The sequence below is a fragment of the Cavia porcellus genome, unplaced genomic scaffold (assembly GCF_034190915.1).
Source record: "Cavia porcellus strain 051 isolate PalLab524CR breed Dunkin Hartley unplaced genomic scaffold, mCavPor4.1 scaffold_39, whole genome shotgun sequence".
NCBI classification, from domain to species: Eukaryota; Metazoa; Chordata; class Mammalia; order Rodentia; family Caviidae; genus Cavia; species Cavia porcellus.
This window is the reverse complement of record NW_026947522.1, coordinates 1,958,171-1,982,599: the sequence shown is the minus strand read 5'-3', so window position 1 is coordinate 1,982,599 and position 24,429 is coordinate 1,958,171. Positions and strand designations below refer to the sequence as shown.

The 24,429-nt window shown below is 40.9% G+C and overlaps 1 long non-coding RNA gene across 1 annotated transcript in view; it reads left to right on the top strand.

The window, feature by feature from the left end:
* Nucleotides 1-427: 427 nt before the first annotated feature.
* LOC134474823 (uncharacterized) overlaps nt 428-24,429 on the top strand; it is a 91,544-nt gene continuing 67,542 nt past the window's right edge. The window contains exons 1-2 of the long non-coding RNA XR_010045702.1: nt 428-1,502; nt 4,295-4,464. This is a non-coding gene — a long non-coding RNA (uncharacterized LOC134474823). The remainder of the gene's footprint in view (nt 1,503-4,294; nt 4,465-24,429) is intronic.

The window sequence follows — 24,429 nt, the reverse complement described above, 5'->3', positions numbered from 1 at the left end:
AGAGCTTGTGAGGGAGCTGCAGGTAGAGCTGGCACAAGGTCAGCAGGTTCAAGTTCTGCATGGCCTGAAACTGGCTCAACAGTTCCAAGAAGAGAAAAGATGACCAACTGTCGATGGGTTTCTTGGGGCAAAACCTTCCCACTGGCTGTCAGAGGGAGCCATGTGCACCAACATAGCCCAAGCAACACAGTTGTAGATTACATCCCCCCACTGACTGCTGAGAGTCTCATGCTCCTTGGTCCCCAGCATCTGTGTGCTTTGCTGAGTTCCAAGGCCCATCCCCTCCCACAAGCCCACATCCCACATCCCAGGGTTACTTACCCTAGGGTCTCAGCCTTGGGGGGTTCAGGAGTCTCTAGCTGGTCTAGGAGAAGCTCAGCCTGGGGATCCACATGTGAGTAGAGTTCCAATGCAGAGTCAAGCACAGAAGAGGTGGACCTGGTACAGGGAAGAAAGGAGCAGAGTGAGAGGCCTGGTCTTTCCTCCAGCACTACATGCATAACTCACCTGTAGGGAGGTTGTATGAGCCTCCTGCCCAGGCTGTACAGGATCCAGCCACACCCTCTCCCACCCACAGTGAGGCAGTATAGGCCTAAGGAGACCTTAGTGGCTGAAAGAAATCTCCATGGGAGGGAGCCCTTGCTTAGTTGTATCACATGTCTACTTTCTTCAGGGAAGCCTGACAGTGCTTCCCTGCCCTTCCCCAGTGCAGGTCAGCTTGGTGAAGGTGAGAACTGGAACCTTCCCTGTCTTTGCACTCAAGGGCTCAGGGCTGCCACTCCATGAATATCTGATAAGTGAGGAGTAAGTTGGTGTCTCTCCTGCCTCTCTGCCATCTCTAGCTCAGGCAGTGATCTATTGTCCAGTTCTCTTTGCCTCTGTATAACTCCTTGAGCATGGTCTATACCCTCATCTGGGAGACGTGGGGACCAAAACAATGGCCTTGAGGTGAGCAGTATCTGTTCTGTTGCCAAGGGTGACTCTGGACTCCAAAGAACATCAAAACTCAAAAGGCAGTTGTTGCACCTGCTCTGATTACAGGATTATGGTCAATACCCAGAAAAACGTCTGCACACAGTGTGTCTTCATGTACATTTGTGGGTTGATTACACTTGTCTTTCATGACATCTGATAACCATGGATGCTTTGCTATACTCAAGATTTCCTGCTTTGAACAATCCCTGAAGCCCAGACAGTGAATCTCCAGTCTCCTTTCCAATGAAAAGAACTGCTTCCCCCAAGTGTTGGTCAGTGAGAGGGATAGAAGATCATCCATGGGAATCAGCACAGCCTCTAAAATAGGTCTTCAGCACAGCCTCTACAATAGCCAAGGCCACAGCTAAGCACTTACTGTGGAACCCCCATTTCATCCTCAGTGAACCCTGATGTCTTGATCCACTCAGCACACCACCATTCAGTATTGAAAACTGGGGTTGAGTGAGTCCCTTGTACATGGCCAGGACCTGAATCCGCAGGTGGTCAAGTCTCTCTGGGCTGCTAAGGTAAGAACTCACCTCAGCTTTGGTGCCTCTGGGGCTGAGAATTCAGCCCTAGAAAAGTCCAGAGAGAAGTGGCTGGAGCTGGGCCAGCTGTCCAGGAAAGCTGGCTCCAGAGGCTTCCTCAGGCTGTGAGGCCCATCTGCCTGCACCAGGCTTGCCATACAGACCTCTGCCAGGTTCTCTGGTGACTGAGTTCCCATCTGTGGTGAGATAGTGGGGAGACATGGAATTGATGTCCTGCGCATGGCATCTCGGGGGTTTGCGGCTGAAGCAAAGCCCACACTCTAAATGGTCCACAGGGCTTCATGGTACAAGGCTCACAGGAGGACCCCAACAGAAAGGGGAATTTCATATTGAAAGTTACCTTTCATGAGGGACACTTAGGAATACTAGCATGCTCAGTTCACCTTGATAGAGGAGAGGCTGAATAGAACTCTATGCATGAACAAAACTATGAGTAATAAGATGGTCCCCATTTTAGACATGAGAAAACAGAGGCTCATTCTGGATGTCCAAGTTCACTAATGAGGCCCACAGAATGCTCCTCAGGTTTCTGATGAAATGTCCCATGAAGGAATTAAGTTCCTCTTCCATAGCCATGGAAGGTGAGCAGCTGTGTTCACTGCTCTCTTGTTCTCATTTAGCCCAGAGGCTCCTGCAATAGGAACTGCGGTGCCTGAAAAAAATTCTGTGACACAAGTGCCAGATAAATCAACAGAGTGGACTGACGTTTGAGGTGAACACGTCTCTGATGAGGTGATGATATGTAAGAGCTTGAGACAGGGTGGAAAGACAGCCAGCTAATGGTCCATGGACACCAGGCCCAGGACTGACAATGAGGTGCAATGGTAGAATTCAATCATGACAATAAATGAAGTGACTTTGTTTCTATGTCCCTTTCTCCTGCTTCTACCAACATGTGGAGAGTGATCTTGTCTGTGACAAGGTAGAGACTGAGTAGAGAGGATATGGTAGCTGAGCACTGGGAGTCCAGCTTCCTTGGTAGCAGGACTATGGACCCAGTGTTTGACAAGCCCTGGAGCGATGTGCCCAAAGTTCCTCTCAGTCATCTGTGGGCCTCCTTACAGTCCCTTCTGCTCACACACCCTGCACCGGAGCCCATACCTATTGTAATTGTGGGTCCCAGTATCTGGAGCAGGGACATGGCACACAGGGCCCAGGGAAGAGCTCCAGGCCAATGGTCTGTGTGCAGCACTGTAGCAGCAGTGCCCAGCAGCCTGGAGGAAGCCTGAGGCTCTGAGACACCACAGGTTTTATGTTGTTAATCTAGATAATCTTATGTTCCTCAAAGACAGACAGCTCTGTCCCAGACTTCTACCCAGAACCATAGGAGATGTTTATGGAGGCTGTGGATAAACATGGGCACTGCCCTTTTCCTCCTGCCAGCCTTGTTCTATGGGTAAGAACATGACAGTGACCCATGCTCAGAGATTCCCAGTACCTGCCCCTACCCAGGAGAATCTGCCCTCAGTGCCTCTCCTCAACCTCCCTCAGACTGATGACCTAGGCAGGAATTGTTTAGGGGGACTCACAGTGGTGGCCAGGCCTAAAGAGACATGTCTGGATTCAGTATATCTGAGTGGCTGGTGGCCAAGCCTAGGGACATCTGTCCTGGGGTCCCTCTTGTGTCTGGGCACCAGGGGCCTTGGGCCAGTGAGCCCTGCCCAGTGCTGACTTGTCTGTTGGGCAGTTCTCTGAGAGCATCCTGAAGCATCTGGGCCAAGTGAACCATCCTTTCACTTATTCCCAGGTGATTTTCTCATGTGGGGTCCGGCTGAGGCTTCTAGGCATGGGAAAGCATCACAGCATATACACTGGTCACTCTATTGAGCTTTCTTTCAGTGAGTAGGACTGAAAATCACATTAACAATGGTTGTGGATTCTCTGCTTTTCCAACTGTGATCAGCATGCGCTTCAGGAGATCACTTCAAATGACTTCTGCACTGGGACTGAGGCTTGGTGTCCTTGAAACACATTCTCTGTTTCTCTGGTCCCTCATGGAAATTAATGATTGACATCAAATTCCAAGGAAGGTGTGAAAGTTAAGGCTACTTGGGGCACACTGCCCTCCAGAAATCCAGGCCAGTGTAAAACATTTACCCTCCCATTCTACTTTCCAAGGTTTTGTTTTGGTTATGGTTTTGGTTTTTCATTCAGTTTCTAGAGATTGAGTACAGATCTTTTGCATTTAGCTCCATTACCTTCCACTTTTAAAAATCTTCCTTTTTTTTCAGGAGTTTCTCAATAAGTTGCTAAGTTGGTGGGTCTATCCTTGAATTTGTGATATTTCTGCCTCAGCCTTCCAGGCAGCTGGCATTACAAGCCACACACCAGACCTGGTCTCATTATAGTGTTGTTAAAAACTCATTTGATGAGCAAGGAATGGTGAAAATGCCTGCAATGTCAGAACTCAGGCCACTGAGGCAGCAGGATTCCTGGGATTTCCACACAAGACTGCAACACACTCTGAGTTCAGCTCAGGCCACAATGACACAGGGAGACCCTGACCAGAAAAAGAAAATAAACATGTGGGAACAGACAGGAAAGGAAAGAAGAAATAAAACAAAATTCCTGGTGACTATGAATTGGTTTGTCTCTGGGCTATGCATTTTAATCTGCCGTCCTGTTCTTGCAGTATAAGATCCTTTGACTGCCTTCAATTTACAATATACCTGGAAACCAGGTATTTTGATGCCTTTCCTTTTAGTGTTCTTTCCTAGGCTGTAGGATGACTCTTTGTAATTCCTTGTGAATTTTCATTTTTTTTTTTCTAGGAAAGTATTAGTGATACTTTGACATGAATGGCACTGAAACAGCTGGTTGCTCTGGGTATCCTGAACATTGTAACAACATGAATTCTTCCCATCCACCATCACAGTGTGTCTTTTCTTCTGTTAGTGCCATTTCACTCATTGCATCAGTTTCTACAGTTTTTAAAGAAAAGGTGAGTTTGGTTAATTTTTTCCTAAGCATTAACTCTTTTTGATGAATTATGCAATAAATTGTGTTCTATGTATTTGAGGCTACAGTTTGTATGAAGTGCATAAAAATGAATTGATTAGGACATGTGGATCTTGTATCTCGCAATTTAAGTGATTTATAAATTTAACCCTAAAAGGTTTTCAGTGGAGTTTTAAGTTTCTTATATGCAAGGTTGTGTCCTCAGGAAACAGAGCCAACTCTTAATTCTTACTTTCTGATTTGAAAGGCATTGCTTTGTTATTCTTAACTAAATTCTAGGGTTAGGACTTCAAATATTATGTTGAAAAGATTTGCAAGTCTTGTCTTGTTCCTGATCTGAGTAGAAAATCTTGCAGTTTGTCTGCCTCTGAGCACCATGTCAGGGATGGACTTCTCATAATAAAGATCATCATACCTGCATAGCCTATGCTGCACTGAGGCCCATTCTTCCTACACATGGTGTGTGTGAGTAGTTCTTCCCATGACAGAATGTTCAACTTTGGAATTTTTGAAAGCTATTTTTCCAAGTCTATTGAGGGGTTAGCTGTGCCCCATTCTGTGAAAGAGACAAGTGACACTGAATGGTTTTTGCAGTGGAACCATTCCTGCAGCACTGGGATTGATCTTGGTGTTGATTGTGGTGCTTCACTTTTCCATGTTCTGGTAAATTTCCTGGAAGAATCCAAAAATGATTACTACTTATTCTTTATTACACATTTGAAAAATTTTTGAGGGACATTTATCTTAGCCTGGCTTTTGTTGTTGGTATTAATCAGTTTTGATTGTTGATCCATTGCCTATGTTATTTTTTCCTCTGTTCATCAGTGTGTTTGCTCCTGATGTGTGTGGGTCAGTGACTCCAGTGGAGACCACATTCCCATTAAGGTCACGTGTCATTTTACTTAGGGATGCCGCCATTTATTTTGTATTTTCAAGCTCTCCCTGTAGTATGTATTTTTGTCAGTCACTCCTTTCATTTACTTAGTCTTTTAATGCAAACTGTTCTCCTCGGGTGGCTATTGCTGGGGGAAACTGGAGCTGGTCAGGTGCCCGTATCTTATTTCAGGCCTCATACCCTAGCCTGCCTGCAGTGTCCCCATCTCCTGACCTGCTCACTGTAAATACCTGTCCCACTTCACAGCTATGATGAGTCCACATGCAGCAGTTCAGATCTGGCTTGGGTGGAAGACATTCAGCCAATGTGGGCTCTGTAACAGGCTGACCTTTTCATAGAGATCTCACCTGTGTGAGACAGGGGGCCTGAGGTCTGCAGGTAGGAGCTCTGGCAGCAGGGCCTTTCCTGCCCTCTTCTGTCCAGTGTGCACTGTGTGCTTCTTTGCTGAGATGCTGACTTGTGGATCAAGAAGCCCAGAACTGGACCTTTCTTGCCCCTGGTGCAGCGGTGTCCTGTACCTCTGCCTGGTCCATTTTCTCCTGACATCAGATCTCCACAGAGATCTGAGCACCCCTAGACTTCCTCTTCCAGACTCCGACTCAAAGTGGAGACTTCAGGTATGAAATATTTGATTATGAAATTCAACCTGTATACATTTAACCTAGAAATTCCACTGCTAAGTCTTCATTATAAAAAATGAGATTGGCAGTCACATGTATTCTCTTCTTACTCATAGTGTGAAAAGTTAGAAACCATGAATTTACCACAACAAAGCTGCCAAGTGAATTACAAACTAACAGGCACTGAAAATGCTGAAAGAAAGCCATGTCCTAGGCCATGGCCCTGGTCTTCCCTGATATGACAGAGAGCTTGTGGCCTGGCCCTCTCTCCACTCAGCAGTGAAGAGACACAGGCACACATGGCAGGCAAGGACTGGAGAGAGGAGCTAGTGGAGGGCAGACCATGATCCTGGGAGGGAAGCCTTTGTGGTTTTTCCATTTTCCATTTCCACTGCATTATTGACAGTGCTCCACTCAATATTTCTTCTCTTATGCTCAACTTAGTTAAGAATAAGTAGTGTTTAATTTCTTGAACAGATGAGTGAGAATGGAAGATTTAATTTTCATTTATATATAATGAAGGATATGCACAGTACAGAAACTTCAAACATAAGAATAAGGATTCTTGGTATTCAGAAAATCAACACATTGTTTATGACTAATTTTTAAAACCATAACACATGAGATCATGCAGAGCCCCTCCATGGTGGGGAGGTGCTGCCCTCCCCACCCTAGAAGCTACCATGTTCACCTGTGCCAGTGACTCTCAGAGGACAGCAAGAGTTTTTCTTCAGAGTCTCTTTTTCCAGCGAGGAGGAATTGAATTTTCTTGCTGCCCAGAGGCGCAGGGAGTGTGCAACATGCAGAAGAGCCCAGCACTGCCTGCCTTACAGCCTTTCCCCCACTGCATCCATGCTGCAGCCCTGCAGGCATGGGAGGGAAGAACCCCCAGGATGGAGGAAAGACTCTCCCACCTCAGCCATAGGGGCCTCAGTGACTGGGTCCCGGCCTCTGCTTCCACCAGGTGCCTGATACTGCCCTGGTTGGTGCTCTCATAGTGGATCTAACACACCCTCAGCCTCCTAGGCCAAGTGCATTTCCCACAGTGATCCTTCCAGTCTGCAAATTTTGCTCCTCTCCTTTCTGACTGTGTCTGGAGCATTAGAACAAAACACAGCATTAGCATTACCTTTTCTCTTTCTTTCTTTCTTGTTTTTTTTTTTTTTTTTTTTTTTTTTTTGTTTTTTGGTTTCTTAAATTATTTAAGCATATATTTAAAACTGCATTTTGCCAAAAAGCTTTTCTTCAGTTTTTACTCCTCAGTTGTCTGGGGTTTTACATTTTTGTACTGCAGTTCAAACCCTAGATGTTTGGATGCTCAGAATCCACTCTGCAGCTTGGTAGAATGAGGGAAGCAAAGCAGAACTTGAACTTGGGGACATTTCTGTCCCTTGTAGCATCTTGTAGAGCAAACCCTACCTAATGTCTTTTTACCCCCGAACTATAGGCTTCAGTAGCAACTGAATCTTCCACTGACAAAATGTGTGCCCTACATTTTTCCAAATAATGTCATTTCCTCTCAAATGGCTATGCAAATAGTATAAGGTTTCTTATGCCCAAACTTGAAAAATAATTTCCAGTAGAGAAGAGGCTGCCACCCCTCCTGAAATCATGATGGGATATTATGTAAATGCATATTCTGATCCACACCCTGGCAGCCATAAGCTGAGAGAGGTGGAGATGGCTTGTGCAGATAGGAATCACCTTGAAATTGTCAAGCAGCAGCAGCAGCAGCAAAAAGCAGGGGCCAGAGCTGATGAGACCTCACAGTAGGGTGATGAAATCTTGTGGTGGGTTTGCCCTGGGTTTACTGAGGCAGCTCAGTAACTCTAGGTTACTGCCAGGGTCCATCTTCCTGCAGTGCAATACAAAGGGGAAGTCATGTGCATGCAGCATTAACTGGGAGATTTTCTTTTGCAGTTAAGAAACTGTATGCATGAGATGTCCCCTCTGCCATAGGAGACCCCTCCCCGGAGTATTATTTCCATGTCTCCTAAAGGGTCAGTTTATTTACACAACATGCAGAGTGCTGTTCTGAGTCTTACCTGCACCTCTGGGACCTGGGGCCAGGGCAGGGTTCCCTCCAGCAGCCAGGCACAGCATGCTCCACACAGCTCTCCTATGTCCACCTCACTTGTGGTCCATGTCTTGTGGGAGGGGTCCCCCCCAGACACTTCACTGTAGTGCTACTGAGGACTGCAGACATGCCCAGAGCCATCGGAGCCTGTGACACAATCTTCAATTCCTCTTCATTGGGGGATGAGAGAAATTGAATCTCTCCTTCTGTCAACTCTATTTCTGCACTGAAGGATTTTTACTGAGGGGAATCAACAGCAAGTATGTTGATATCTGTGAAGCAGCTCAGTGGTGCATGACTTCCTGCCTTTCCCACAGAACTAGCCAATGTACAAACAGCTTATATGTAAATACCTTTTAAAAATGTAATGTGGTTCTATTGTATGTGTCTTTCATGGCTCCTTTTTCAGAAACTCTTCTCACCTGATAGTTGTGTTGTTTTCTTGTTTTTTTTTTTTTTTTTTTTTTTTTTTTTTTTTTTTTTTTTTAACTGAGGAAGAAAAGCAAAGACTGAGTGGCCCTGGTCCGGATACTGTGACCTCTCCTACAGCTGAGTCTTGGTCCTCTTCCAACCCATCCTTGTACTCTGTGCTGTCTCCACGCCCTCCCCCCACACCCTGGGAAGAAAGGGCACCTCTGTTTGGTTTAAGTGAGGCTTCTCAGGTGACATTTCTTCAACTAAGGAAAAACCTCTTTTCCACCTTTATATGGACCTTCTGCCCCTTTTTCTGTCTTCTGAGGCTGCTAATGACAAGTCCAAGGAGGACTCTGTACTGGAGAACTATGTTTGTGTCATTAATATATGCTTTTATAAATGCCAGATTTAGAAAAAGAAAAAAGAAATTTTGGTTACATTTATCTGTTTCACAGGTTCTTGATAGATTCCTGTGCTACTTCCCCTCACAAAGATGACATTGTCCAATAAGGACTTTGAGAGTAAAACCAAGAAAATCATTCACATTTCTGGCCTCTGTAGCTCTGCTTCACTAAGTGATGGGCAAATCTCCCAGACTCTGCCTTGCTCTGCCTCTGTCACTCTGTCTGTCTCATGCACATCTCTGTGTATACACACATTGATGTCAGAGATACTACATTGTAAAACCTGAGACCATCCACACACACACATCCATCTTGCATCCATGTGTTATTTCATAATGAGATTCCTTGACCTCTTTCCCTGTGAGCCCAGAGAGACTGAGCTCAGCATCCCTGTAGCTTTCCCTGGTTCCCATGGCCCACACTGATGGCCTGCACCCTCTACATGGAGGGTAGAAAGGGTCCCAGTATCTTGCTGCTTCTAACAGTGCTGTGAACAAGTCTTGAAAAGAAAACTTAAAAGGTAGTGCATCTTTTTCTTTATTTTTTGTGTTGTGAAGCTCTCTGTGTGGGAGAAACTTCTATGCTTAGCTCTGTGAGGTTCATGGACCCTGTTAGAGCTGTGATGGGAGGTGGGGAAAGGGGCTCTGCTCTGCCCCCAGTGTTCTCCACAGTGCTGTTCAGCACCTGCTTTAAAACCTGCCACTGGATGGGGACACAGCACGTCTCAGTGACCCATACTTGAATGTATCTGTAGTGGGATACTGTACATTTTATACACTTGCTGGCAATATGAGCTGATTCCCTCTTGAACTGCAAGAGTTTGTCTCTTATCTCACAAAACAAATGAAAAGGCAATTCCAACCTCAAAGATTAATGTGTTTAATTTTTAATTATAAACTGTAGTCTATCTGGGATTGTCCCCTTTATCAAAGAGAAATATCAGTTAGTCTCTTCCAGTACTGCTTGACCAAACAGAGTTGTGTTGAAGTGATGTAAAAACTTGGAGTAGTAAATCACAGAGGCAGAAAGATCAGTGGTGGCTGGGACTGGCAGGGAAGAGAGAGAATGGTGTCCAAATGGGAATGAAGTTTTGGGAAATGTTCTGGAACTATACAGAAATGAAGGTGGTGCACACTGAGAATGTGTACATGCCACTGCACTGAGGATGTTGATTAAAACAAATGAAATCATATCCTTTATTTAAAATTAATTTATGCCATAATATATAAAAGGATTATAGAGGTAAAGGCATGAAAATGGAAAAAAATCATGGAGAAGATGGGAAAGTCAGGTTTTCATCAAGAGCTGGCCTCAGGGTGAGGTTGAGGAGCTGCCAGCTGCTGACGGGCCCTGATAGCCTCAGCATTGGAGCTGACAGAGATCAGCTTCCTCTTGCTGGCTCTTCCTGTGGTCCCAGAGTTGGTGAGGGTACTGTAGTTGTGTCAGGCAGAAAGTCTGCACCTGGTCCTTGAGCTTGGTGCCCAGCCCACCATTCAACAGCAAGAGGAGAAAAGATCATCAGTTGCCCACATTCCTTGCACAGCCATCAGACTTCCAGTGACTGTCAGAGACAGCTCTGTGCACAAATCCACTACTAGGCAGTCTTCCCACACTGCATCTACCCACTGACTTCTGTGTCTCAGGGCTTCAAGGTGGTCCCTTAGCCTTGTCCCTTCTCATTTGTTCACAGGCCTGTACCCAGTCCTCCTCACTGTTGTTCTCTGCCTCACTGGGCTCACAGTGCTCCAGTTCAGGCAGGAGAAGTAACTTTGGAAGATCCATGTTGGTTTGCAGCTGCTGCTTGGAGCCAAGAAGCAGGCCTAAGGTCCTGGGGGTGCAAGGTGTGGGCAGCTGAGTGTGAGCTGGGTGTTCCCACCATAACTACTCTCCCAAGGCACCCTGCTGAGTTGGATACCTGGCTGCTGCTCCAGCTGTGGAGAGCCCAGTTCCACCCTATCTCCACCACTAGTGGAGCAGTGCTGCCCCAGACAGCTCTGGGGGACTGACAGATGACTCCATGGGAGAGCCTGTGAACAGTGTTGTGACCCCCTCTCTGTTCTTCAGGAAAGCTGTACACACATCTGTCTAGTGCTCCCCAGTGGTATGTTGCCTTCACAAGGGGATGGAAAAGTGTCTACTATGGTACTGGGATTGTGCTTCATACATATGTGAGAAGTGAGGGAACAGAAGGGATGGGTAGTGTTCCACCTTTCCTCAGCTGTTAGATTGCACAGAGACTTGCCACCCAGTACTCTGTGCTTCCTCTTGAGACCCTTCCACTGATGTGTTTCCATATCTAGGGAAGCCCAGAGGAAATCTCATGTACCATAAATTTAGTAGTATATGATCTGCCATCCAGGGTGACTGTGTTGCTCCCACTAGTGTGGAAGGTCAAGAGGGCAGTAGCTACATCTTTGTTGGTCATTGGATCATGGTCAGTGCCTGGCAAAGTGTCTGTTCACAGTGTAGCTCTATGTATATTCATGTACTCATGGCACCTACTGGTTCTGGTGATGTCATCTGAATGGGCCTGGGGCCTCTGCAAGGCCCAAGAGAATCTGGCTATGAATAATACATCCTAAACCCCATAGAGCATCCTAGGAATCAGATTTTGCATAATGGCAAGTTCATGTTCAAATTTAACAATTTAATCATCAGTGAAAATCTCTTAAAGTAAATAAAAAAGCTAGAGATTTTGTGTTAATACCTGTGGTTCATTCCTACAATGGAAAAGAAAAACGTGTAGTGTATAATCAGTCAAATCACAAGAATTATTGCTTTGTCCTCCAGAAACTAATGTGGGTGTGAAAGAAACAGACACACACCACGATGTTCAGATGCATGAAAAACACCACAGTGGAGGGAAACCCTGGGTATCCAAACAATATGGGAAAGCTTTAACCACACATAGAAATAGTAAGGAACATGAAAGAATTCACACTGGAGAGACCTCATGTATGTAAGCAATGTGGGAAAGCTTTTACAACCAGTGGACATTGTAAGCAACATGAAACAATTCACACTGGAGAGAAACCTTATGTATGTAAGCAATAAGCAAAAGCTTTTATCAAATGTGGACATCGTAAACAAGATGAAAGAACACTTGAGAAAAACCCTATATATGTAAGCAATGTGGGAAAGCTGTTACCTCACCTAGAGATTTTAAAAGTCATGAAAGAATTCACACTTGAGAAAAACTCTATATATGAAAGCAATGTGGGAAAGCTTTTACCTCACCTGGAGATTTTAAAAATCATGAATTCACACTGGTGAAAACCGTATGTATGTAAGCATTGTGGGAAAGCTTTTACCAACATGGACATTGTAAGCAACATGAACGAATTCACACTGGAGAGAAACCCTATATATGTCAGCAATGTGGGAAAGCTTTTAGCCAATGTGGACTTTGTAAGCAGCATGAAAGTTCACACTCGATAGAAACCCAATATATGTGAGCACAGTGAGAAAGCTTTCAGTACAACTACATATTGTGTACTGCATGAAAATCTTCACACTGGCCAGAAACCATATATATGTAAAGAATACTGGAAAGCTTTCAGCAAAATGCTCATTGTCAAAACACATGAAAATATACCCTCTGGGGAGAAACTACATACATAAAGAATGTGGGAAAGCTTTCACCTCACATGGATATTGTAAAACACATCAACAACTTCACACTGGCGACAATACCTATGTATGTAAACAATGTGGGAGAGCTTTTACCACATATAGTCATTGGAGAACGCATGAAAGAATTCACACTGGTTGCTGGGGGTTTAGCTCAGCGGCATAAGTGCCTGCCTTGCAAGCAGGCAGTCATGAGTTTGATCCCCGGTACCGATAAAAAGAAAAAAGACCAAAAAAAAAAAAAAAAGAATTCACACTGGGAAGAAACACTGGCTATGTAAGCAATGTGGGGATGATTTCAGGAGCCAGAGTGAATGTGAAAATCAGGAGGAAACCCACACTGGGAATTCATTGTATACATTATGGGAATACTCTCAGCAAACATGATAATAGTTACATATCTGAAAGAGCTCACTGGGCAGAAATCCTATGTGGACTAGCAATGTGAGAAATATGTCAGTCAACACACTTTGTTAAATACATAGAAAAAGCCTCACTGATCTGAATTTTTAGATCTAAGTTTAGTTTTAAAATCCCAAGGAGTCCTGAAGAAATAATTAATACAAAAGTTTGATGTCCACATTTCTTCACAAATTTTCCAGAAATGACAAATCTGAGGTGGAGCTCTCCTCAAGTACATGTTATGTGATTTTTAGTTAATCACTTGTACTTATCTAGATTTTTTAAAGTGCATTTGTGCTTAAACATAGTGTCTTTTAATTAAACATGGTAAACTGAAATTACTTTTTCTGTTCAAATATGCGTAGTGTCTATGTACTTAATGTTTTGTCTTTAAAACTTAATTTTTGTATTTTTTGGTAAATTGTAATATTGATGCTGCATTTGTTGTAATCTTTTGCTTCATTTTCTGTGGCATAAATGATATTTCTGAAATTGATGCTATATTTGACATTAAGATATAAATTTAAAGAGGCTTGGAGCATATGTTTTTGACAAAGTTGTGTTCTTTTCACATGACTTGTACATTAATGAATGTTATGTTTTTCATGCTGTGACAAGATACTTGCTTATATCCTAACATCACTGGATTTATACCATGTACATTATGTTGCCTGTTTCTCTTTTTCCCTGGAGCAAATATTGTCCTTTATGTAAATCTTTGTTTTTCTAACCATTAGAATATTACCTGTTATATTTATATTGCATCTTTTGTATTATTAAGTTTTCTACCACATTTACCAAAAGTAAACCATACTGCTGTGAATTTCTAATTGCCCCACACTGACAGAACCATAACTTGTCTCCAAAAGCATATAACAAATTATATTAATGTCTCCAGAAAGTAAAAAATGTGGTATGATTTGTCAGTAACCACATTTTGAAAGGAATTTTTTAACTGTGGACTTGTTTTGGGGAAAAAGGTTGCTATTGAATGTTTCATGCAAATGCCTTTATTTTACTCTTTGGTGTTGTGAACGTATTATCTATTTTGTAATTATTACTGATATTTCCTAAAGCACTGAAGTAATGGCATGAAGGGAAATCTAAATTTTGAGCTGTCAGCACAGTGAAAAATAAATTTGCTAAATTATAATTCAGATTGCGTTCTGTTTTTTACTGAATTGTGAATTTATACAATTGCATGTCTCATTATTTATAAGGACAACTGCCTGATGTTTGTGGTTTGTGCTGATCATATTTAAACACATACAATGGGCCATGAGTCCCAGTTGGTATTCTGTGAACTGTGGTTTTCACTTCCATTTTATCAGTCATGTAATTTGTAAAGTGTTTAATTCAGTGTTGTTGAATATAAAATCTACTTAGGTTCCATTGGAATTATGCTGTTAAAAACTGGTGTCATGGAAACACAAGTGAGCACTGCATTAAATACCCCTAATCCAATGAAGATAGCTTGCCCTAATATCAGTTATGCTTGGACACATAAATTACTCTCTTGTTGTATAATCACCACTAAAACTATGTCTGTTTTATATCTGAAGTCTCTGACATGCTTTATGAAGTAAAAGAAATGTAAAATACATCATTAGCCTCTATGCACTACAGCATATGGCCAGATTCCCTGCAGCACATTTCTGCTTACCATCACCAGGAAGATGTGGAGTATGTATTTCTAGTAATAGAATATTGAATCTATAAGACATATATCCTGAGTACATTCACTTTCTCATTTTACCATGAAAATAAATCTTGGAGGTCCTGTTGATTCATGCTTGTAATCCTAGCAACTCAGGTGACTTAAATTAGTGGAAAAGAAATTTGAGTCCAGGCTACACAATTTAGTATGACCTGTCTCAAACTATATCTTCAAGTTCTGCAGATGTGGTCTAGTGCTTTAGTACTCGCCCCATGTCAACATTATTTTGATACTCACAGTTATACATCAGTGGTCCTTTTATCACTGGGCCACCTAGCAGTTATCCCCAAGCATCACATGGGAAGCAAATTTGTTTATGCACTGACTATGCTGAGCATCATTGGGGCAGTTGTAATTTTAATCCATTGATTCCTGTATTAAATATATTACTACTGTCACTTTTATATTTCTTGTTATTTTATAAAAACTAAAAAAAATTATGCAACTTTTGATCATCTTGTATTTAAATAATTGCACTTTTAAGGAGTTATGTATAAAGATCTAGGTTAAATGTGATTCATTTAGTCCCAGCATCAGTAGATGATGAGAAGAGAAGGTAATAGCTTAGAAGCTGACTTTGGGTGGCAACTTTGTTAGAAGATTTAGCAGAGTGCATAGCAGTTGTTTTTATACCTGCAACTGAGGTTTAAGGAAACAAGTAAGTGGAGGTCAAGAATATAAATTTAGGGATAGGATAAAAGAATCACAACTGCAAATCATGATTTTTCTTTCACTTAGGAAATGTACTTTTTATGGTAATCTGTGCAGCAGTCTCAAATATGCCTCTATTAGAGTAAAATATAGTAAACATGAATGAGCCATGCATTCCATGTTCTGAATGTAGAGGCATTAAAAAGAAACTTTTTTAACTTAATGCTATTGCTGGTGTTTTGTATTGAAAATAAGATAGGGTGAAAAAACAATCAAAAAGGATTATACAAGATTTCATAGTCCTGCACAAACATAGAAGCCAAAAAAAAAAAAGAAAGAAATCAAATAAAAAAGGATGAAGAAATAATCTACAGAATGAGAGAAGTTTTGCATGTTACTCCCTGACAGCTAGCATGTAAAGTCAATAGGAACATGAAATGAATACACACTTTTTAGAGTAGATATAAATTGCCAAGAAATACCTGAAGAACTATTACGTGTTTTTGCACAAAGGAGAAATGCAAATAGGGACACCTTCATTGCAGAGAGAGCAAATCACCACAAGATCAAAAGAATGATCATGAGACCACAGGAGAAAAGGAACTATTTAACCTTGTCGGTAGAAATGTAAATAAGTAGTTCAATCATTACTGATGTCAGTGTTCAAAGTATTCAAATACTGAAGGTAGTAAGTCCAATCAGTGCAGTTTCCTTTAGTGCATCTCTTCCCCAAAGAGATAAGGACATATTGCAGTGATGCATGCAGATTCCTTTTTACTGCAGCAACAGTCACTTTTTCTATAGAGAACAGCAGTCCTCAGAGGAAAATTTATTACACTGACTTCCCACATCAGGAAAACAGAATGAATACAAATAAACAGCTTGATGCTACACCTCAAATATCTACAAATACAAGAGCAAGTGAAGCCCAAAGCCAAAAGAAGGGAGAACATTATAAAAATCAGAGAACAAATCAATGCAGTAAGAACTAAGAACACAATCCAAAGAATCAATGAATCAAAGAGTTTGTTTTGTGAAAGAATAAATAAAATTGATAAGCACCTAGCCTGCTACATTATTTAAAAATGGGAAGAAAAGGCTCAAATTCATGCAATATGGAATGAAAAAGACAAAATCACTACAGACTCTTGGGAAATACAGAAGATCATCAACACCTATTTTAAAATTTCTACTCACATTTGTTTAATAACACAAAAGAAATGGACAGATCCTAGAAACATATGAAGTACCAAACCTGGATCAAGAAGATATAAAACTGATGAATAACCCAATTTCTATTAATGAAATTGAAAATATAATAATATAATTCTCCTTATGTACAAAGAGGAGCCCAGGCCCAGACAGATTCACTGTGGAATTCTACAAGAAATACAAAGAACCTTAATGCCAGCACTCCTCACATACTTCAATGAAATCAAAAGGAAAGCAACTCTTCCTTAATCATTCCTGGAAGCAAATATTATTCTATTACCAAAATCCGAGAAAGACCCAACTAAAAAGGCCAATCTCCCTATATGAACACAGAAGCAAAAACCCTTAATAAAATATTGGCAAACAGCATGCAGAAAATCATCAAGATTATACACCACAACCAAGTGCGATTCATCCTAAGCATGCAGGGATAGTTCATCATATGTAAATCAATCAATGTAATCCACCATATCAATAAAACCAAAAGTAAGAATCACATGAGCATTTCTATAAATACAGAAAAAGCTTTTCATAAGGTGCAACTTCCATTCATGATAAGAACCTTACAGAAAATTGGAATAGATGATCTTTACCTCAGTATGATAAAGGCCATCTATGACAAACCAACAGCCAGCACCATATTAAGGGGCCAAAAACTGAAGGCTTAAAATAAGCACAAGACAAGGATGTCCCCCATCACCATTCATATTCAACTTAGTACTGGAAATACTAGTCAGAGCAATTAGATAAGAGATAGAAAAAAAGGGGTACAGATAGGAAAGAGGAAATTAAATTATTATTATTTGCAGATGACATGATACTCTACATAGAAGACCCCAAAACTACACTGGACGTCTCCTAGATATAATAAATATATTCATCAATTTAGCTGTATACAAAGTAATATTCAAAAAGTCAATAGCATTCCTATACACTAGAAACAAAATCATTGAGAGAGCAGTAAAGAAGTCACACCCTTCACACTACCATCCAAAAAAAAAAAAATGAATTACTTTGGAATTGATCTCATGAAGAAGTAAAAACATATGTGTGTGTGTGTGTGTGTGTGTGTGTGTGTGTGTGTGTGTGTGTGAGGAAAATTATAATATCCTGAAAAAGAAATCAAAGATGATCACATAAAATGGAAAGATATCCCTTGTACATGGATAGGAAGACTAAATATTGTGAAAATGGACTTTCTCTCAAAACTGTTACACAGATTCGCTGTGATCCCAACGAACATAACATCAACATAGCTCTTAGATTTGTAGAAATCACTCCTAAAATTAATCTGGAACCAAAAGAGACCTAGAATAGCAAAAATAATTCTAACAGCAAAGAAAACATAGGAGACATCACAATCCCTGAGTCAAAGTTATTTTACAAAACAATTATAATAAAATCAACATGTTATTGGAATAAAAACATTATAAAGATCAATGGAATAAGAAGATACAACAACAACTACAAACACAACTTACGTTTGATATAGGGATCAAACATGTACCCTGGAAGAATGACACTCTTCAATAAATTGTGCTTGAAAAACTGGGTCTTCATAGGCTGAAAACTAAAACTAGACCCATGGCTATCACCAAGTACTTGAATACATAGGAGTAGGTAGAGAATTCATGGACAGGAATCAAAATACATGGGAAATACTTCCCAGAATCAATAACTGGGATCACATCTTATTAAAAAGTTTCTACACGTGAAAAGAAATCTCCAACATAGTGAAAAGAAAACCCACAAACTGGAAAAAATCTTAGTGAACTGTCCCTCAGACAAAGGACTTCTGTCTAAAACATGTAATGAATTAAAAAAATCAGACCCCCAGAATTCAAAGATCCAATCCAAAAATAGCAACTGAGATGAATACACAATTCTCAGACAAAGAAATACAAATGGCAAATAAATATATGACAAAATGATGCTCATCATTTTTCACTAGAGAAATGCAAATTAAAACCACACTGAGGTTCCATCTCACTCCAGAAAGAATGGCCAGGATCAAGAAAACAGACAACAAATGCTGGAGAGGCTGTGAGGAAAAAGGAACTCTCCTGCACTGTTAGTGGGAGTTTAGTAGACTGTTGAAACCATTGTGGAGGTCAGTCTGGAAATTTCTCAAAAAGCTGGGATTGGAAGTCCCACTGGATCTAGCTATTCCACTTCTAGGCATATTCCCAGAAGAACTGAAAACATCATACCTCAGTGATATATATGCACTCATTTTTATAGCAGCACAATTTGTAATAGTTGGATCTTGGAAACAACCTAGGTGTCTGTCAACTGAGAAATGGATAAAAAAGCTGTGGTATTTTTACACAGTGGAGTACTACTCAGCTATAAAGAATAATCACATTGAGATATTTATAAATATATCAATGCAACTTGAGACCTTACTCTTATGTGAAATAAGTCAAACTAATGTATAAATACTGTATAGTCTCCCTAATGTAAGAAATCATAAGAGTACATAAGAGTTTATGGTGATCATGATTCCCCATTACATTGCTTTGGAGACTTATAATGTTCCCATTCAGTAGTTGGAATTGTTTTATCCTGGGTTGTTTGATTTTATTATCTGTGATGGTATGAACAGCTATTATGAAAACAACAAGATATTATAATGGGCACTGCTAATTTAATATCATCTTACTTTGAAGTGCAACCATGCTTTTGTTCTTCCATTTCCATTGGTTCCATCATGTTGTGTCTTATTGGATTTTATTATGTGTCATAGTATAAATAAATTTTTCATGGACAATGACATAATATGGTAACAATTTTTTCATTTTCTGTTATTTTGTTCTGAATGCCCTGTAATACTTTCATTCTCTTTAATGGTTTTATACTATTTTGTTATGTTTGATATTATTGTATATGAAGGTATACTCACCTCTTTCAAGGAAAGAGAGTTATGGTAGTTACTGATATATTGGGTGGTTTTGTGATGAAATACCGCATTGCATAAATTGTTCTGTTCTGAAAAAAGTAATTTGCAAGTCTTTCATATCCTTTACTGATTTTGCTGATGTGAAGAAAAATATTGGATGCACAATCCGAGTTCCTAATCATCAATTATTACAGCTCTATAGACCTATCTGAACTCATGGAAATTCAAATATGGGCTCCCCTTATTCCATCTAGAACTGGCATTGAACCTAAGTGGTTCTGCAGCATTTTACTAGACTTCTACAAGCACAAGACAGATAAGTTTCTCAGAGCCTCCCTCCTCCTTTTTGGTTTACATTTAGACAGTGTGTAACAATGCCATGTCTCTATGGTCAGCAGACCCTCATGTCTTTGCTTCAAAGTACTGTTTCTACCATCAATGCTATTTTAACATTATCTGTTTAACCTATTTGTGTTATTGACACAACTCTAGATAAAATGCAATTTTACTCTTCAGTTGAGCTAAAGAACTTCAAATTGCCTTTTCTCATTTTCTTACAGCATCTGGAATGTTAATGTTTCATTATTATCACCACTGTGAGTTTCTTACTCATTTGTTTTGAAAATATTATGCATGCGGAGAAACAGTATTGACCAAAAGCAAAGTGTTACACTGTCCTCAGCATCTCATGGCTCAGACTGACATATTCTCCTCTGTTGAGCATGGTGACTAAGCATAAATGCGATGAGATAGGGCAAATGTCTATCAGTATTCAGTAAAATTGAAAGGCCATGTCTGGGAGTGCAAGAAAGTGGCAGTGTTTGAATGAGACCTGAGTGATATGCACTTGTGAGTCATGCAATTATATGGAAAAATGTTGGGGCCATTGAAGCTGAATACATGTGTAGGCCTGTGGCATGGCCTGGGCATGATTGAACTGAGAATGAGGCGACATCACAGGGAGCAAGGTAGGGCAAGATAGTTTTCCTAAATTAGCATCGTTTGTAGCTCTGAGGGATCCTTGAGCCCCTCCCAATGTCCTGCTCAGCTTTCCTCACTTTTGTGCTCAAATCCTTGCTTGTTATAATTAAATATGTGCTTCCCAGCCTCAGTCAGCCAGCCACCTAGCAGAGCTATGAGCTCTGCGAAGGATTTAAGCCCTTCTGCAGCCCTAAAGATTTTGTCACTTGTTTCCTTTTTTGGGCCTTTGCCATGCATCTATTTGTGGGTTTGGGGGGTCTAGGCACTGACCCCAACAATTGGTGCCTGAATAGGGACTCTACAGTGGAGATGTCTGCTGTGGAGTGTTACTTACCTTTGCTGTGTTCCTGGGGCAGAAAATGGCCCTGAAAGCATGTCTATTTTATTTTGTTTGGAAATTCCTTTCATTTTCTTTGAAAAAAAAATTCCTTCACCAGGTAAGTCATGGGGATTTCTGTGTCTGAAGTGCAACAGAAACATAATTCAGAACTGCTTTTCCTTAGGAATGTGGGCCATGTTTGGTGCAACTCTTGTGGTCTATTTATGATAATTGTCCTTGGTATTCTGAGGTTGGTGTGGTCACTATGGCAGATTGGGAAAAGTATATATAAATTGCTGCATTGAGGACCTTGAGCTCTGATCTCTGTCTTGCACTTGGTATCTTTGCTGGGATGTGGTGACATTTGGCAGGCAGGTACATGGAACATCGCACCGTTGGCTTCCCAGTTTTCCTGGATGCCTCACTTATACTGCTTCTCCACCTCCTCTTGCTGCTGCCTCCACAAGATGCAAACCCCATAAAACCTCTGGGCAACTCTTCACCTGTTTGACCTCCCAGGCCAAAGATGGCCCAAGAAGCTAAACAACATGGGGAATTAATTGCTTGACCTGTTTTATATCAACAGGAAAAGAGCCCCACTTTGAAAGTTTGCAGTACTCTATTTAAAGAGTTAAAAGGGGCAAGGGATAATCTCAGTGGCCTAAGTGGCTGCCTGACACCCACAAGGTTGTGAGCTCAATTCCATGTTCCAAAAAAGAAAAACAAAGATAAAGAATTTAAAATGGCTAAGGAATATGGACTAAAAGTACTTTTATAATTGGCATTATTGAGGGTATTGTTCATGGTTTTGAAATGACCCCTTTGGAGTGGAAAGTCTCAGTGCATACTATTTTCACCCCAACCCAACATCAGGTGTGGCTCTAAGAACATACTGGTGCTGTAAACATGCAAGCTATAAATAATTTTGATTACTATATTCCTGTAGGAGCTGCTGAATTATGGGGGGAGAGAGATTTTTCAGATGTTTGCCAACAAGTTCATTACCACCATCAGGTTATTATTCTCAAATGGCTCAAATTGCTTTAAAACCTTGAAAAGAATCCCTTAAGCAGAGGGTTACAAGATTCCTTTAGTAATATTAAACAGGAGGCCACTGAACCTTGCCTTGCCTTCATAGAAAGACTATATAAAGCTATTGAATGCCAGGTGAACAACACAGCAGCAGCCTCTATCTTGTTAAAGCAATTAACATACAAAAATGCAAACCAAGACTACAAAAATGCTTTAAAGATGTTTCTGCGAAACCTGACCCTAGCTTGGAATTCCCTGATATGTTTTAGAAGTTTTGTACTACTTTTCATGATCCTTTACCTCCTGGGACAGTTGGCCTAGTTCTTTCCTGTTCACATGCATCAAAAAGAAGCACTTCTGTGATTCCTGGCCTCATTGATGCTGATTATGTGGGCATATTGTTGCTTCAGTTGTGTTCTCTCTTACACATTCTACTAATTTTTTTGAATCTGTAGCCCAACTAATTGTCTTGCCTTGTCTCCTCTAAAACTTGTGATGTTACTCATGGAAATTAAGCATTTGGCTCTACATTGGAGGCTACTGCTTATCCCCTGGGAGATGAATGCTGAAGCCTCGCTTTAACTATTCAGGTTTGCTACACACTGGAGCTAATGGAAATGCTTTATTTCTTGTTGTCCGTGCTGTTATGTCTCATCTCTTGAGGATGTACTGGAACACCTATAGGCCTTGGAATTGATTTAATCAATACTGTCTTACCACTTACCAAGGCTGACTTTTCCTCTTTGCTGTCCTCTGCGGTTCCCTCTGCAAGATGCAGAGCTGGGAATTTAGCTCAGTGGCATGAGTGCCTGCCTTGCAAGTGCAGTCATGAGTTCAATCCTTGGTACAAAAAAAAAAAAAAAAAAAAAGCAAAGCCTCTGCAAGTGGCTTTGGCTGTCTATGTTGGTTCTATTTTTATTGATATGCCCCTTGATCATTGTTTGTCTCTAATTACCCTACTTTCCTTTTCTCTTCAGACGTACTTGGTTAGTACCCATTTAAATAGTGCCCTCACTGTCTTCACTGATGGACGCCCCAATCATGAAGCTGTAACATATTTTGTTTATAATACTTGGAAACACCTGTATTCACTACCACAAACCTCTTGTCAATGTAATGAGCTGTCTGTGTTATCCTTGCTTTGCAAATTTTTTCATCCCAAGTCCTTAACTTAGTTACTGACATTTTATATGTACTTAATGCCAACCCACATTTATCTTCTCTTGTTATCTTTCCTGTAGCAATAGACTCACACTCAATGTCTCTTTTTTACATCTACAGGCTCCTCTTGCCTTCACCATGCACCTCTTTTTCTTTTACATGTAGTTAGTCATTAACCCCTACCTGGCATTTTATATGATAATGTTATTTCTGATCAAGTACTGCATATTCTGTTCCCTCTTTTTTTGGGCAGAGTCTTTTTGACATAGTGCCTCTATATGCAGTTCAGGCTGACCTTGAAGTTACTTTGTAGTCTACACTCATTTGATAACACTAAAGAATGTCCTGCCTTTTTGCACCAATCAGCTTCTTCCTTGCACAAATTGTTTCATATTCCACCTTCTGAAGCTAGAGCTTTTATTTCCACAGGTTTCCATTGTGCTGCCATGTCTCACCCTTTTCCCTGTGATGCTGTCAACTCTCTCGTGGCCTCTATTCCAGTGAACTTTGGTAAACATGCCACACACTGTTCCTCCTTAAATCTTTTTTCATTTCTTTATGTTTCTGTTGATACATTTTCTGGTTTTATTTGTGCTTCGCCGTTGCATGGTGAATCTGCTTCACATGTAATTTGACACCTCCAGGCTGTATTTGCAGTCATGGTTGTATCTTCCTTCATTAAAACTGACAACAGTCCAGCCTATACCTCACAGGGTTTGCTTCCTTTTGTTCCACATGGAACATATGTCATGTAACTTGTATCCACTATAATGTCACTGACCAAGCAATCACTTAACAAGCTCATATCCTCAAATCTCTTCTCTTGAAACAAAGGAGAATAGTGCACTTCCTGCACAGGTTGTTACTATTCTTGTGTCCATGGTGCTATTTACTATAAGTGACTTCTCTTTCCCAGCAAGTCTTTCTTCTTCCGTCATTCAAATAGGTGTTTACCAGGATATATCTCTGACAAAGCCTTTTGTATTATTCAAAACAACTTCAGACTCAAGTGGGCAGGGGCTGGTGGCCCTGCTGATCTGGGGAAGAGGGGATGTTTCTGTGTTATTGCCAAGACCTTGTGTGGATTCCAGATCATTGTGTTTGCCCTGCATAGAATGAGTTGGCACCACAGGATACACAACATAATTCCACCATTTCACCTCTCCCTGAATCAAGTCTTGGATCCTTTTATACAGGCTCTCAGCTAGTTGGTCTATAAAAAATTCAACTGGTTGATTTATAGTTGTAGACTCTAACTTTGTAAGAAGGTATTGTAAATGGGCTTAAGGATATGCTCAAGTGCACTCTGATTTTCTGAGATGTTTGTCAGTCTGTCCATATATCAGTTGTCTATTTGTTTAGTTTGTTTGTAAGCAGTTGCTGGGAGTTGCTGAGCTAGTGATTGTTCAAACCTGTAAAGCAGAAAGCAAAAATGCCCATACAGGAGTGCTCATGTGGCCCAGAAAATCTGGGAAAGACCCTGAGTGCTGGAGGTGTACAGGTGTTCCAGCACTGGGAGCACAGGGAGTAAGAG